Source organism: Musca domestica, unplaced genomic scaffold, assembly GCF_030504385.1.
Source record: "Musca domestica strain aabys unplaced genomic scaffold, Musca_domestica.polishedcontigs.V.1.1 74, whole genome shotgun sequence".
Lineage (NCBI taxonomy): Eukaryota > Metazoa > Arthropoda > Insecta > Diptera > Muscidae > Musca > Musca domestica.
This window is the reverse complement of record NW_026712391.1, coordinates 2,837,233-2,851,454: the sequence shown is the minus strand read 5'-3', so window position 1 is coordinate 2,851,454 and position 14,222 is coordinate 2,837,233. Positions and strand designations below refer to the sequence as shown.

General features: G+C 34.7%; 1 protein-coding gene across 1 annotated transcript in view; it reads left to right on the top strand.

Moving 5' to 3' along the window:
• Positions 1-14,222, top strand: part of LOC131806370 (prolactin-releasing peptide receptor-like) — an 83,021-nt gene that overhangs the window by 39,238 nt on the left and 29,561 nt on the right. The gene's annotated exons all lie outside the window — the stretch shown is intronic.

The following is a 14,222-nucleotide window of genomic DNA, read 5'->3' as shown; positions in this document are numbered from 1 at the left end:
TTAGGCCCCTGTTAACTGTTTAGACCAGGGTTACAGTTAGGGTGTGAAGGATGATTTTTGGAAATTCGTTCTTAAATATGGTATCATAGGTATTGGATCAGCGGCTAAAGCAACAATTTGTAATTAATTATTTGTGATAATTAATTAATTGTGAAAGTCAGTTTTGTTACGAAGGAGCGTAATAAAATCGAATTATGTGAAAATTAATACTTTCTAAATGCTACAAAATAATGTAAAATTTATATTTGTTTAACAATTGCTGCTGGAAACTTGAAAATTTTTACAGGTATCCCTATCTGTGTTTAGGTATGCAATAACTTTCTTAGGGTAGGAAATCTACTAAGTAGTACAAAATACTAAGTCATTGATGTTGGGTAAACGTCTAATCTTTACGTCACTCATAGGTAACGAATGACTGGACTGAATATCTTATATCTTAGTTATAGGACTATTATACCAAAACATTGACCAATATGGACAGCTCTATGTATGATTGTTTCCTGCATACGTTGAACTCAAATTACCATATAACCGCTAATTCTGTTTAAAATTGTGACAAAAGCAATATAAAGAGCTTAAATCTGTCGATATTATGTAGTCCATTATCAATACCAAAACTCCCAAAATAACATATGAGTAAACATTTAATCCTTTGTATTGGACATACGAATTGACCTTGAATTCTAAAATTTGAAATTATAGGGCATGGGATAGAGTTTGAAGTATAACTGTACCAATAGTACTAAAAATTAATAATTTGGTTTTAGGCGAAAGGAAGCCAGAGTTAGGCATTATGGTATTAAGATCACTGTGAGTCTACGGCGTTTGGATAAGGAGATGTATTTGGAAAGGATTATAAAAATTCTGCATAAAGTTTTCAGAGGAATAAACACTCTCTGCAGAAAATATCCAATAGATATACACCCATGCAGGATCAGCTATCCTGATTTTCAGTATTTTGAAGAATTAAGTCATAATTTCAAACGAAGTGATTGACATTTGTAATTTTAGTTTGGTGATGAATAAAATATCGCAACTCGTTAGGTTCAGAGACCTGTTGGATTTTGTTCTTTGGAAGATCCTAGTCAAATTTCCCAACCAGAGCTCAATATATTGAAAACATCCTCACGAAAGTTCAAAGTTCGTCCAGTCCCCTAGTTATTGATGGTGCCGTATCATAATCCCCACTGATATAATACCCAATACAATTATGGGGAATATGATTGTTTTTCGGTTATAATCGCCATTATGGAATGTGTCCAAAAAAATCGGACATATCGGTCCCCACTAATAATGGGAATTATGTACAAATGATTGCAGACATAAACCCCATTATGGGGTAGGTATTTTTAACCTGATAACGGCAAAATAATTATTTCATTGGAGGAAATACCCGGTTATTCAACCCCAGATTTCGGGTTTTATCCGATTCTACAAAACTGATATGTACATTTGAAAACTTAAATAGGAAATTTCTATCCAACAAATGGTCATATGATGGGGTTCATTTCTTCCGGTGCAATACAAGAAAATTTGTATTTTTTCTATCGGAACTTTTTGAAAAACTCCTAAAAATTCGAAAATGAACCCGGTATACTACATTATAGGCCCTACCCATGTGCTGATATCTCTAGTAGTTCCGAAGATATTAACGGTGAAAATCATGAAATTGAGGTTTTCTCCACTAATATGTATCGAATCTTTATAACTTTTCCCAGTAGTCGACCTTCGCCCGGTCTTGAAATTTTCTCCTCTAAGGTGTCTCCAACACCGGTTACGCTATTCATAGTTTTTCTAAACTTTAAAACTTTTGTAAGTTGCCGGCCTTCGATTTTAAAGTCAATATATTCGGAATATAATATTAAAGTCAATATATTATAGGCTTTAATGTAGCATGTAGATCTTAGTACCACATATTTAGGGGTTTTAGGGCTTATCAAAATATACAAATGCTAGCATAGCCCTTAAACTCATCGTAAAACTAGTTTTCTTTCTGGGGATTATGTCCCAAAAAAATAACCCCTGCAAGTTACACTACCCATGGGGATTATGTCGGTTTGGGAAGCGGTCATTAACCTCCCCCCCCCAAATTATGGGTCTTATGACAAAAAAAATTGAATACCCCAACCATTTGGAACGAATTTGGCAATTAAAAAAAATAAAGAAACAAAATCCGTTAAATATTCTGTTAAAATCCTAAAAATACCAAATGTAGCCGTTAATTAGTGTCTATTCGACGACGTTGACCTGCACAGGCAATTTTTGTCATAAGGCATTACTATATTAAAAAATGAAACCTGAAAAAAAAATCGGTAAAAAATGTAGCTAAAAACATCAAAACATCGAATATCGGGAGGTGTCACAAACAATTTTCTGTCATAGGCTGTAATATCCATTACGAACTTCAAATACCAAATTTGAAACAATTCCGGTGAATAATGTCGTATAAATCACCAAAATACCGAAAATATGTAGGTACCATTTTATGGGGCTTTATCAAAACGTGGATCTACATGGTCGGTTTCCAATACCAAAAGTCCTACAGACATAATACACATTTAAGTAAGATTTCATCAACCTACTTTATTTCTTTCAGAAGGTAGAGTGATTTCCGCAGACGGACGGACATCGCTAAATCGACATAGAATTTTATGCTGATCAAGAATATATATACTTTATGGGGTCTAAAATGTATATTTCGAGGAGTTACAAACGGAATGACAAATTTAATATACCCTCCATACTATGGTAGAGGGCATAAAAGGTGCAAGTATTTACACCGCAACAGAAAGTAAAAAGGCTCAGAAGAGCTAAAGAGTTGCTTCGCTTGGCCGAAAGTGGTGAACTGCCTAATTTGGTTTTTTCCGATGAGAAAACATTCGTTGTCCAGCAGTCTGTAAACGAACAAAATGATCGTGGTTACTTGCCATAGAGGTCAGATAAAAATGTGCACCTTCGGTTGGCCACCAGAACTCAATCGCCGGTCATGGTGATGGTGTGGGCCGCTATAACAGCCGATGGTAGCTCTCCGCTCGTATTAATCGACCGCGGCATCAGAATAAGTGCCGAATATTATCGCGAAAATATTCTGGAGGGTGTATTATAGCCTTGGGCACGCAAACATTTTAGCCGCAGACCTTGGACATTGAAACAGGACTAAGCACGCGCCACCCAAGAATGGTTACAAAATGAGGTTCCTCGCTTCATTTCCAGCGCACAATGACCACCAAAATCTCCGGATACCATTCCGTGACTATTGAGTCTGGGGTATTTTGGAAAGCAGGATTGACACTAAAAAATACAAAAGTGTCGATCTCCTCAAGCAAGCGCTTCGCCGGGAATGGCCCAAAATACCGCAGAGCAATATTCGGGCAGCGTGTGACGGTTTCATTGGCCGGTTGAAGGTTATAATTCGTGCTAAAGGTGACTAAACATATTCAAAAATTTGATGCTATTTCCGAAGTTTTTGCTTTAATTCAAAAAAATTTTAAAAAATGTTCTCAAATCGTATTTTGTGATGTATTTTCTTTTTTAATTAAAGAAAATATTTACGTGATTTTAACAAAAAAGGGTATTTGTTTTTTTTTTTTAGTTGGGAGAGAATGTACTGAATTTCCCGAACTAATGGTCTCACATTTTATTTACAACTTATTTGTAATACCTGTGTTAATTTTGTGGACAAAATCAATCAAGGAAAAAAAAATAAGCCACAGTGGGTAAATGAAATTGACATTTTAAATATTATTAATGAGTTGCCATTAAGAATGCAGATGGGCACACTGAAATCGTCTTGGGAAATCTTTTTAAGTACAATATTAAAAGTACTTTTCATCCCATTTTGTATGTTACAAAATAATAAACAAAGCCCCACCACCACCACCACCACGATGTGGTGTATAATATAAATGTAATTAGCCCCCCGCTCCCCTAACAGGGATGCTTTCATTTCCTTCTTTTTTAATGATGATAGATATTATCTTGTAGTTGAAAATAGTTAGGCTAAATCCCATTATTGTTGTTTTTTTAAAAAAAAACAACATTTGTTTATTAGTGGAGAAAGATGTTAATGTTTACCAAGGGGGTGAGGCAAGATAAGGATGGTAGATAATATATATTTTTTTTAAGAAACATAATAAGCTAATTGAAGCCGAATATAATAAAAATCCAGGAAATAAGGCAAATTAGTAGAAAGTTATAATGATTTTCAAGAAAAGAATTTTCTTGTTTTTTTTTTTTTTTTTTTTTTTTTTTTTTTGAACAAAAGAACAATTGAAATAAAAGCATGCCTGGATAATTCATTCAATTAAGATCATTACTTGTTAGTTTGCTCAAGCCACCCACTCCAATTCGTATTCATTTCAAGGAAGTATTTTCTTTTCCGTGAGAGAGAGGGAGAGAGAGAGAGAGAAACAACACATACCATACATTCGGTCTAAAATTAACTTTACCTGAAATTGATATTTAATTAATTGTATTATATGAATGGTGTTTATGTGGCATGCCAATTTTGTTGTTTTTTTTTCAATAAAGTGAACTTTTTCCCCTATTATTCGGGGAAGTGGCCTTAAGCTTAGGGCCGCATTAATGCAAAACAAATAAACTAACGAAAAAAGGGGTCAAGTTCAGTTGTGTCGAACATTTCTGTTTGTTATTCAATCCAACCCCACACTGTTATTTGGAGAATTAAATACAGCCAAATATTTCCATAGCTTGAAGATATTTCTGCTTGTGATATGTGTGCCGTATACGCAATTTTTTGCATTTAGAACACGTATACGCCCCCTTGACACAGGAATAAATATGAAATATTTTGAAATTTTTATTTAATCCCATAAATAAATAATTTCTCAAAAATTAACAAACATGGGAGTTATGTTAAACTATTTGAAAATCTGTTTATATTCTAAGAAGAATATCTGCTACAATTTATTGCTAAAGGGTTATTTTTTTTTTTTAATTTTTTCATTCCGAAACAATGTGGAGTCTTCAAATTTTGTGTATTTCAGGTAGAAGAAATGTGCAAAATTAAAACCAGATAAAACGTATCAGCCGATTTTCGTTTTTGTGCCAGATCCCTTCCCTTACCTATTCCACATTTTAAAATATCTCCCACGTTTGATTTCAAGTATTGTTCACGTGTTGGCCATGGTTTTCATTTAATGTCGCAAATTCTGGCATTTGTTGTTCTTTGGCATTTTTAGTTCTATTTACAAATAATTACTAATGTAGGTCTACCTTTAGGTGCAACCATTATATGAAGATTTTTAGTTACTATTGTTATTTCGAGGGCTTTGGTGACTCGTCCTAGCTTTTGCTTAAATATTATTTTATATAAGAATTTATTCCAGAAAAGGTACATCCCATTTCGAATGTAATTTTGTTAAAAACTAATTTATTGGCCTTTTGGTTTATTCTGAGATTTATAGTGAAGTTTGTATAGAATATTTTTCATTTTGACACCTTCTGCCTAAAATGAAATTTTATGTTATTTTCCTGCGCCATCTCGAGAGAAAATGTATCAAAATATTCATTTTTTTTTTTTTGGATACATTGATGCTAATATTTTTTTATACCCTCAGCTATATGACTAGAGATAGTTTATTCAAAAAGTGTAAAAGCAGTAAGTTCGGCACGGTCGAACTTTGAAATTCCCTCCACCATTTGAAATAAAAAAAATTGAAAAATTTGGAAATTTTCAAAAATAAATAAATAAATGGAATTCGTTATAAATTCTGTTAAAATCTTTAAAATACCGTATATAGGGAGTTTCCTTAATTTTGAAGTCAGCACAAAAACGTGGACCTGCAGTTTTCTGTCACAGGCTGTAGTGCCCATTACGAAGGACAAATACGAAATTGTTACAATTCCGGTGAATAATGTAGCTAAAATCTTCGAAATACCGAATATATGGAGATACTAATATTTGGGAACTATACGAAGGCCTGCTAAGACAATCCAATGTCACAGGGTGTAGTTCTCGTTAGGACTTCAAATACGAAATTTGAAACAATTCCGGCGAATAATGTCGCTGAAATCAACAAAATACCGAATTTAGGAAGGTTATACGGGGTTATAAGGGGGCTATACGAAGACCTGGACCTGCAGAGTCAGGCTGTAGAACCTGGTACGAATTGCAAATATGAAATATGAGACAATTCCGGTGAATAATGTCGCAGAAATCAGGAAAATACCGAATATAGGGAGGAACCGATTTTTAGGGGTTATACGAAGACAATTTTCTGTCACAGGCTGTAGAACCGTACGAATTGCAAATATGAAAATATAGGGAAGTACCGTTATATGGGGGCTATTCGAAGACGTGATCTTGCTTAGCCAATTTTCTGTCACAGGCTCATTACGAACTATCATAACGAAATTTGAAACAATTCCGGTGAACAATGTCACCAAAAACATCAAAATACCAAATATATGGATGTACAGTTACATTTGGGCCATACCTAAACGTGGATCTATAGAAACCATTTTCAATACCAAAAGTCTAGCAGACCAAACAAACATTTGAGTAAAATTTCATCAACTGATTTCAATTAGTTCGGAAGTTAGAGTGATTTCCATAGACGGACGGACAAAGATACAGACAGACGTACAGAGAGACTGACGGACGGTCGTCGTTGAATCGACATAGAATTTTATGCCGATCAAGTATATATATACCTTGTGGGGTCTAAAATGTATATTTCATGGTGTTGCAAACGGAATGATAAACTTAATATACCCCCCATACTATGGTGAAGGGTATAAAAATGTGCCTCATCGAAATAACGTTTTAGACCCTAGGTTTATTTGGGCCAAATCTATTTCAGGGCATTTGGAGTCGATTTAGGTGTGTTCGTCCGTCTGTCTGGCTAGTGAGCACGATAATTCCCAAAGAGATCATCCGATTTGATCCAGACTTGGTAAATCGTAATATTATTATACTTAGATCGAGTTCGGAGATGGACAATATTGCTCCACTCCTTGTGCTACCTCCCCCACAAAGGGTTAAGACTTTGAATTATTATAACCTCTAAAAAATGCGAAGTAAGAGTCCGATTGTCTTCAAATTACACACATTACAATATTTCTATAAACTCAAGGTCTGGTGTGAAAATGGAATGAATCCGTCCACTCCATCTGATACCTCCCCACAAAGGGTCAACATTTTAAGCTCATAAAAATTAACATCCAATTCCATCCAGACTTGGAACATCTCAATATTTCCATCAACACAAGATCTGTTATAAAGATGATAGAGATCGGACCATTCCTTCTGGTAACTCCTCCACAAAGAGTCAGCGTTTTGAATAGCCACAATGATAATAAAGTCCGAAATAAGCAAACGGTTCTCTTCAAATTACTCACATCCCATTATTTCTATTAACACAAGATACGTTGTGAAGATGGGATTTATTGGTCCGTTCCTTCTGGTATCTCCCCTACAAAGGGTCAAAATTTTCAAGAAAATATATTAAAGAACAAAAATAGAATCCGATAATCCGATTTTGCTCCAATTTTGCAAATCATAATATTTGCATTAGTGCTAGGTCAGGTGCGAGTGTGGACAATATCGGTCCACTTCAATATCGGACCGCTCCTCATCAAAGGGCCAACATTTTGAATAGTTATAACTCCTATAAAATGAGACTCTAATTGTCCTCAAATTATACGCATCTCAATACTTTTAATAAACCAAGGTCTGTTGAGAAGATGGAATATATCGGTTCACTCCTTCTGATACCTCTCCCACAACATTTTCAATATCCATGAAGCTCATAAAATGCGAAGTTAAGATCCAATTTCATTAAGACTTGGCACATCTTAATCTTTCTATCAGCACAAAGTCAAAGTTTTGAATAACCACAATGATCATAAAATTCGAAATAAGCATTATTTCTACTAACACAAGATCTGCTGTGAAGATGGCATATATCGGTCTACTCCTTCTGATATCTCCCGAAAAATGGGTCAACATTTTGAATATCCATGAAACTCATAACAGGGGAAACTAATATCCGGTTCCATATAGACTTGGTACATCTCGATATGTCCATTAAAAATAGATCTTTTATAAAGATGGTAAAGATGGGACCATTTCTTCTTGTACCTCCCCAACATAGGGTTCAAGATTTTCAAAAACCAAACGCTCAATAAAAACGAAATAAGCATACAACTCTCTTCAAATTTCAAACATAAAAAAAAATTTTGCTAACACAAGAACCCCTTCTGCTACCTTTGGGTCACATTTTTTATACCCTCCACCATACATAGTATGGAGGGTAAATTAAGTTCGTGATTCCGTTTGTAACTCAACGAAATAATCATTTTAGACCCAACGAAGTATATATATTCTTGATCAGTGTAAAATTCTAAGACGATTTAGCCCTGTCCGTCCGTCAGTCGGTCCGCTACAGTCTAAACGAATTAAGATAGGAAGCTAAAATTTTGCACAGATCTCTCTTTTGTCTGCAGGCAGGTCAAGTGCGAAGATGGGCTATATCTGTCCACGATATCGTATAGCCCCCTTATAACGGTACCCCTCGATATTCGTTTTAGCCACATTTTCTAATGGAATGGTCTGAAAATGTAAACAAGGAGTCCCTTATGAGTATTTCACCCCCTGACAGAGAGTTCTCTATATAGGTTAACGATATCGTATAGCACCCATATAACGGTACCCCCCGATATTCGGTATTTTGATGATTTTAGCTATATTTTTCACTATAATAAATCCACACAAGGAGTTCTTTGTGAGCAATGCCACGTCACAATATTTATATCATATTTATTTTGCTCCGATACGAAATGGACAATATTGGCTCATTTTTTTGGAACCTACTCCAAAAATATTGTAGAGGGTCAACCATTTGAATAATCATAACAGAAGTCAAAACATATTTAAATCATCCAACATTGGCTGAGGGTATACATCTGTCGGCAAAACCGACTGATACCTTTTAAAATGTTAAATTTTATATTGTATATATTCACTTTCATTCATTTATTTTATTTTTTTGTTTTGCAAAATCTTTCAATGGCCATAAATCGTTGAAAAAATATTGACTACTCACGGCCGGGCAAAAAATTGGTAAATATAAAAAACACAAAATTTTCTTGGAAATTTTGCAGAAGAAAATATTTTCATAAAACCGAAATAAAATTGAGCCAAATAAACCAAATACTTTGTAGTTTTCAATTGATATCGAAAAATTTAAACTATGTTTTTATCATTGCCAACATAAAAATTGGAATGTGGCATATACCTCTGGCCAACATCGAATGGAGAGTACTTATCGATGTCCCATGGTGATTGGGAATTTTGTGCAATTGTATTTATTTCTTTGTAATTATTACAATTGTGAATAAAGGACATATGTGCATATATGTATACACAGAATGGTTAGTTGTTTAAATTGAATTGTTGTACTCCTACGAGTGGATTACTTTTGAAAAATTGCTGCAATAAATCATTGCGCCTCAGCACTTCGGTTGTGTGATAAAATTTATGTTGGCCATCAATGCCACTTCTGTAAAAGGTTATGCCGTCCAAATAACTGTCTGAGCGAAAAAAAAACAGCGAGCAAAATAAATAAATAACTTCACCTCCACACAATATGCAAATTCCATAAATGGTATCAGAGTCTAATGCGAACACATACATATTTCAAAAAAATAAATTGTGTATGCCTACTTAAAAATAAAATCATTTAGGTATATGGTTCGCATGCTAAATTTACATCTGACATGAATGAAAGTTTATCTAGCGCCTGAAAATTCCTCTGTTATGGACTCTCTTTAAATTTTGATATATATTTCTGAAAACTTTTTAAAGGAAGTCAAAGTGGAATTCAGCCTCCCTATTCCTGTATTTAGTCTTTGTATTTTTTTAATAAATTGCAGTAACTATCTTCAACTCTACGACAATAACTATGAAAGCACGTATGAGGGCGAACTTTATAATCGACTACTCGGGCTATATCAAAATTTTGTAAATTTGAAAGTTTCGATACTTAAATATTCAAATTGTTCGTCACCCTACAAAAATTTATTCGAGGGTGGGGATCATATTTTCAATTGATTTGGCTGAATTGTTGTGTTTTTTTCGGGATATCAGTTATATCATATATCGGGGACATCGCTATAACCCCACATAATCTTATCACCCAAGTCTATGTTCCCAACCGATTTTTATAGGGTGTCAGAAACTCAGAGTTGAGGTGCTGGTATTATCAGAAGAGCAAAAAGTCTCGTGAGGATTTGAATTGCTACGTCTGAAGAAAGAATGATACCAATATGAGACCGTAAAAAAAAATGAAATCAAGTGGTGTCTTTATGTAGGGGCTTTATTAAAACGCGAACCTACATTGTTTATCACCATTTGGATTTTTCACCATACACAACATAGGGGTGAGGGTATTATGTCTTTGTGCATTGTCTTGTAACATGGAGAAGGGAGCTAGATAGACCCATAGTTACTCTTGAGGATCTTCAAGGAATCACCTTCGGAGTCGATTTATGCGTATGTCCGTCTGTCCATGTATTCTTGTAAACAAAATGCAGGTCACATTTATTATCTGATCAAGATGACATTTTCAAAACATTATTTGTTTGGCCCAAGGATAATCGGTGAGAATCGGTTCAAATTTAGATATAGTTCACATACAGGGTGAGGTAAAAACCTGCAACAAAGTCAAACGCCATAATTATTACATTTTTTTTTTGTAAATTTTATTGAATGAAAGTAAAAATGTCCTAAAAAGCATCAAACCATTTTTCGGCTACTGCGATGCGACTTTCGATCAAGTCGCTTCTTTACATTTCGAACCATTTCCGCTGGTGTTGCTGTTTTCTTCCGTCCACTTCCATGACGTCGGGTTACGCTACCAGTATCACAGTAACTAGCGATGGTACGAGACACAAAAGATTTATTCATATTTAAATGCTGGAGTGCTCTAACGATAGCCACTTGTGGTCTTCCTGCCAAATATAAAGTAATCACACTATCACGTTTGAATTCCATCACGAATAAATTTTTTTCTGGAAAATTCTCACAAAAATGCTTTTGTATGCTTGTAAACAACAACATTGGTCGGACGAGTGGCTTTTAAATGACAGCAGTCTGAAGTTGGTTGCAGTTCTTTCATCTCACTTTTTATGCATTGCTTACTAACGGAAATCCTTCCACTTGATAAAAAAGAAGGCGATTTCATACGCAGTTCATGTAGCAGTCGTTCCAATAAAAATAACAATTTTTTCCGTTTTTTTTTATCACAAGTATCTTATTTCTCGTCCTGTGAAATAGGATGACGAGTGAACCCTTTTATGCATACACATTGCCACTATTGGCGCTTGCAATCGTGCTAGAGAAATTTATGCTAATTCAAAGCAAAGCGGAAAAGAGGAATACTTCGAAATCATCATTATGCAGACGACATATGTATGTATGTTATCCCATTAATTTAGTGAATTGCGAAGCAAATTAAGTGACTGGCTTCAAATGGGGAAAAAAGGATTGGAATTGATAGTAATGATGGAAAAAAAAAAACTTATAATAATACAATTTTTTTGCTAACTTGGAGCAGGAGGTGTTATTCGTAAGCTACAAAAGACATATCGTTGATATACCCAAAAATGGGATTTTTCGAATTAAAACTCCATGTTTCATTGGCCGTAGCCCTATTCAGGGCATTTGGAGTCGTTCTAACCATGTCTAGAGGGGAGTTTCCCAATACCATTTAGTTCACATATTCAAAACAATTTCCATCTTTCCATCTAAGAACCCAACAGTGATCCAAAATTAGTACCATTTAGTACTTTTCGGACAATTATAGTACACATACAAACATAGATAGATACTTAGATACAAACAAATTTCAGAATTCTATCTCTATCCCAACATGAAACGTCACATTTGGAGGTATTTTGCACTTTCTTGACTACAGACACCAACAGTGGCATCCATAACAAAGTTCAGGATTTCAGCTCTATCCTTTCACCCAAAACCAAATTGAGAAGGATTAAGTTTTTTTCGTACAGTTAAAGTACACATTTTCAAACAATTTCCACATCTCAACCTCAGATTTCAGCTCTGTAATTTCCCCCATTACCAAGTTGAATACAATTATAGTACGCATATCCAAGACGCATATTCTTCTCTCATCCACAGACAACAAACAGTGACATTCATAGCAAATTTCAGGATTTCAATTCTATTCCTTCACCCAATACATTTTTAGTACTATTCTTACAATTATAGTACGCATTTCCAATACCATATCCATATCTCGATCCCAGAACAGAGTCCTCAATATCAAATTTCCAGACTCCAGCTCTATCCCTTCACCCTATACCCAATTTAGTACCACTTAGTACTTTTCGAACAATTATAGTACATATTTCAAAAATGACCTCCATATCTTATCCACAGACACCAACAGTGAAATTTTTATTAAATTTCGGGATTCCAGCTGTATCGCTTCACCCAATACCAAATTTAGTACTATTTAGTAATTTTCGTACAATTACAGTACGTATTTCCTAAACCACCTCAATATAAATTTGAGCACTATTCCTTCACCCAATATCAAATTTAGTACCTCTTAGTACTTCTCTTACCAATATAGGACGATACCATCCGTAATCTAAGTATCAAAACTCAGAATTTTAGAACTATCCCCAGTGACATCTATTTCAAAATTCAGGATTTTTTCCTTCATCTAATACTAAATTTAATACTTTTCGTACAATAAAAATACGCATTTCCAAAACCATCTCCATATCTCAATTCCAGAGACCTTAATATCTAATGTCAGGATTCAATCTCTATCACTTCACCCAACACCAAATTTAGTATCACTTTGTACTTTTCGAACATTTATAGTAAGTACACTTTTCCAAAACCACCTCCATATCTTAAGAGCAGACACCAACAGTGATATGTATACAAAATTTCAGGATTTCAGTCTTTTTCCTTCACTTAATACCAAGTATAGAACTATTTAGTACCTTTAGTACAATAATAGTACACATTTCCAAAACCATCTCCACTCCTCAATTCCAGATCCCAACAGACATCTCAATATCAATTTTGAGAACTCCAGCCCTATCTTTTCATTCAATACCAAATTTAGTACCCTTTGGTACTTATAGTACAAATAAATCCCTTCATCTTATACAAAATATGGTACTTTTCGTACAATTATAGTACACATTTCTAAAAGCACCTCCATATGTCCAGGCTAACATGAACTACAATCCTTATACCAAATTTCAGATTTACATCACTATCTGTACAACCAATACCAATTTGTACCAAATAGAGTACTATTTAGTACTTTTCGTGCACTTGTAGTACACATTTCCAAAAGCACCGATTATCAGGAGGTACCGTTAAATGGGAGCTATACGAAGGCGTGGACCTGCACAAACAATTTTCTGTCTTAGGATTTAGCATTCATTGCGAACTTCAAATACCAAATTTGGGGGCTATATGATAACCTGGACCTACATGACCCACATACGAACTTAACTTGCCTACTGGCAAAATACACATGTGTGCAATATTTTAGCCTTCTATCTCAATTCGTTCGAAAGATAGCGTGATTACAACAGACAGACGGATGGACAGATAGACAGACAGACGGACATGGCTAAATCGTCTTAGATTTTTACGCTGCTCAAGAATATATACTTTGTTGGGTCTGACCTGAGCATTTCGAGGAGTTACAAACGGAATGACAAAATTAATATACCCTCCATAGTATGGTGGAGGGTATAAAAACCCTTTGATACATCTATCCCGCACTCCAGCAGTGACCCTCATTCCAAAGTGTTAAATTTTTAGTAAATTTTAGAACTTTTCGTAACCTTAAAGTTTGAATTGCAAAAAACCCTTTGATACATATATCCTCCATTCCATCAGTGACCCTCATCCCACAGTATTAAATCTGTAGTCAATTTTAGTACTTTCCGTACCATTTTAGTACGAATTTCAAAAAAAACCTTGTCACACGCCTACGCACCATGACTGATCATTCATGATTATTTTTAATGAAAAATCATCTTCTTCTTGGTGGTGATGAGGGTGTCAGACGCGATTGGAGGTCAGCAGCTAACAAAAACCAGTAAAGAAAGTCCTAAAGTCGGTCGGGACCGACTTTATGATACCCTACACCAGTTTGCTAATTTAGTAGAGCTCCACATAACAATTAAAAGTTTTTATGGGA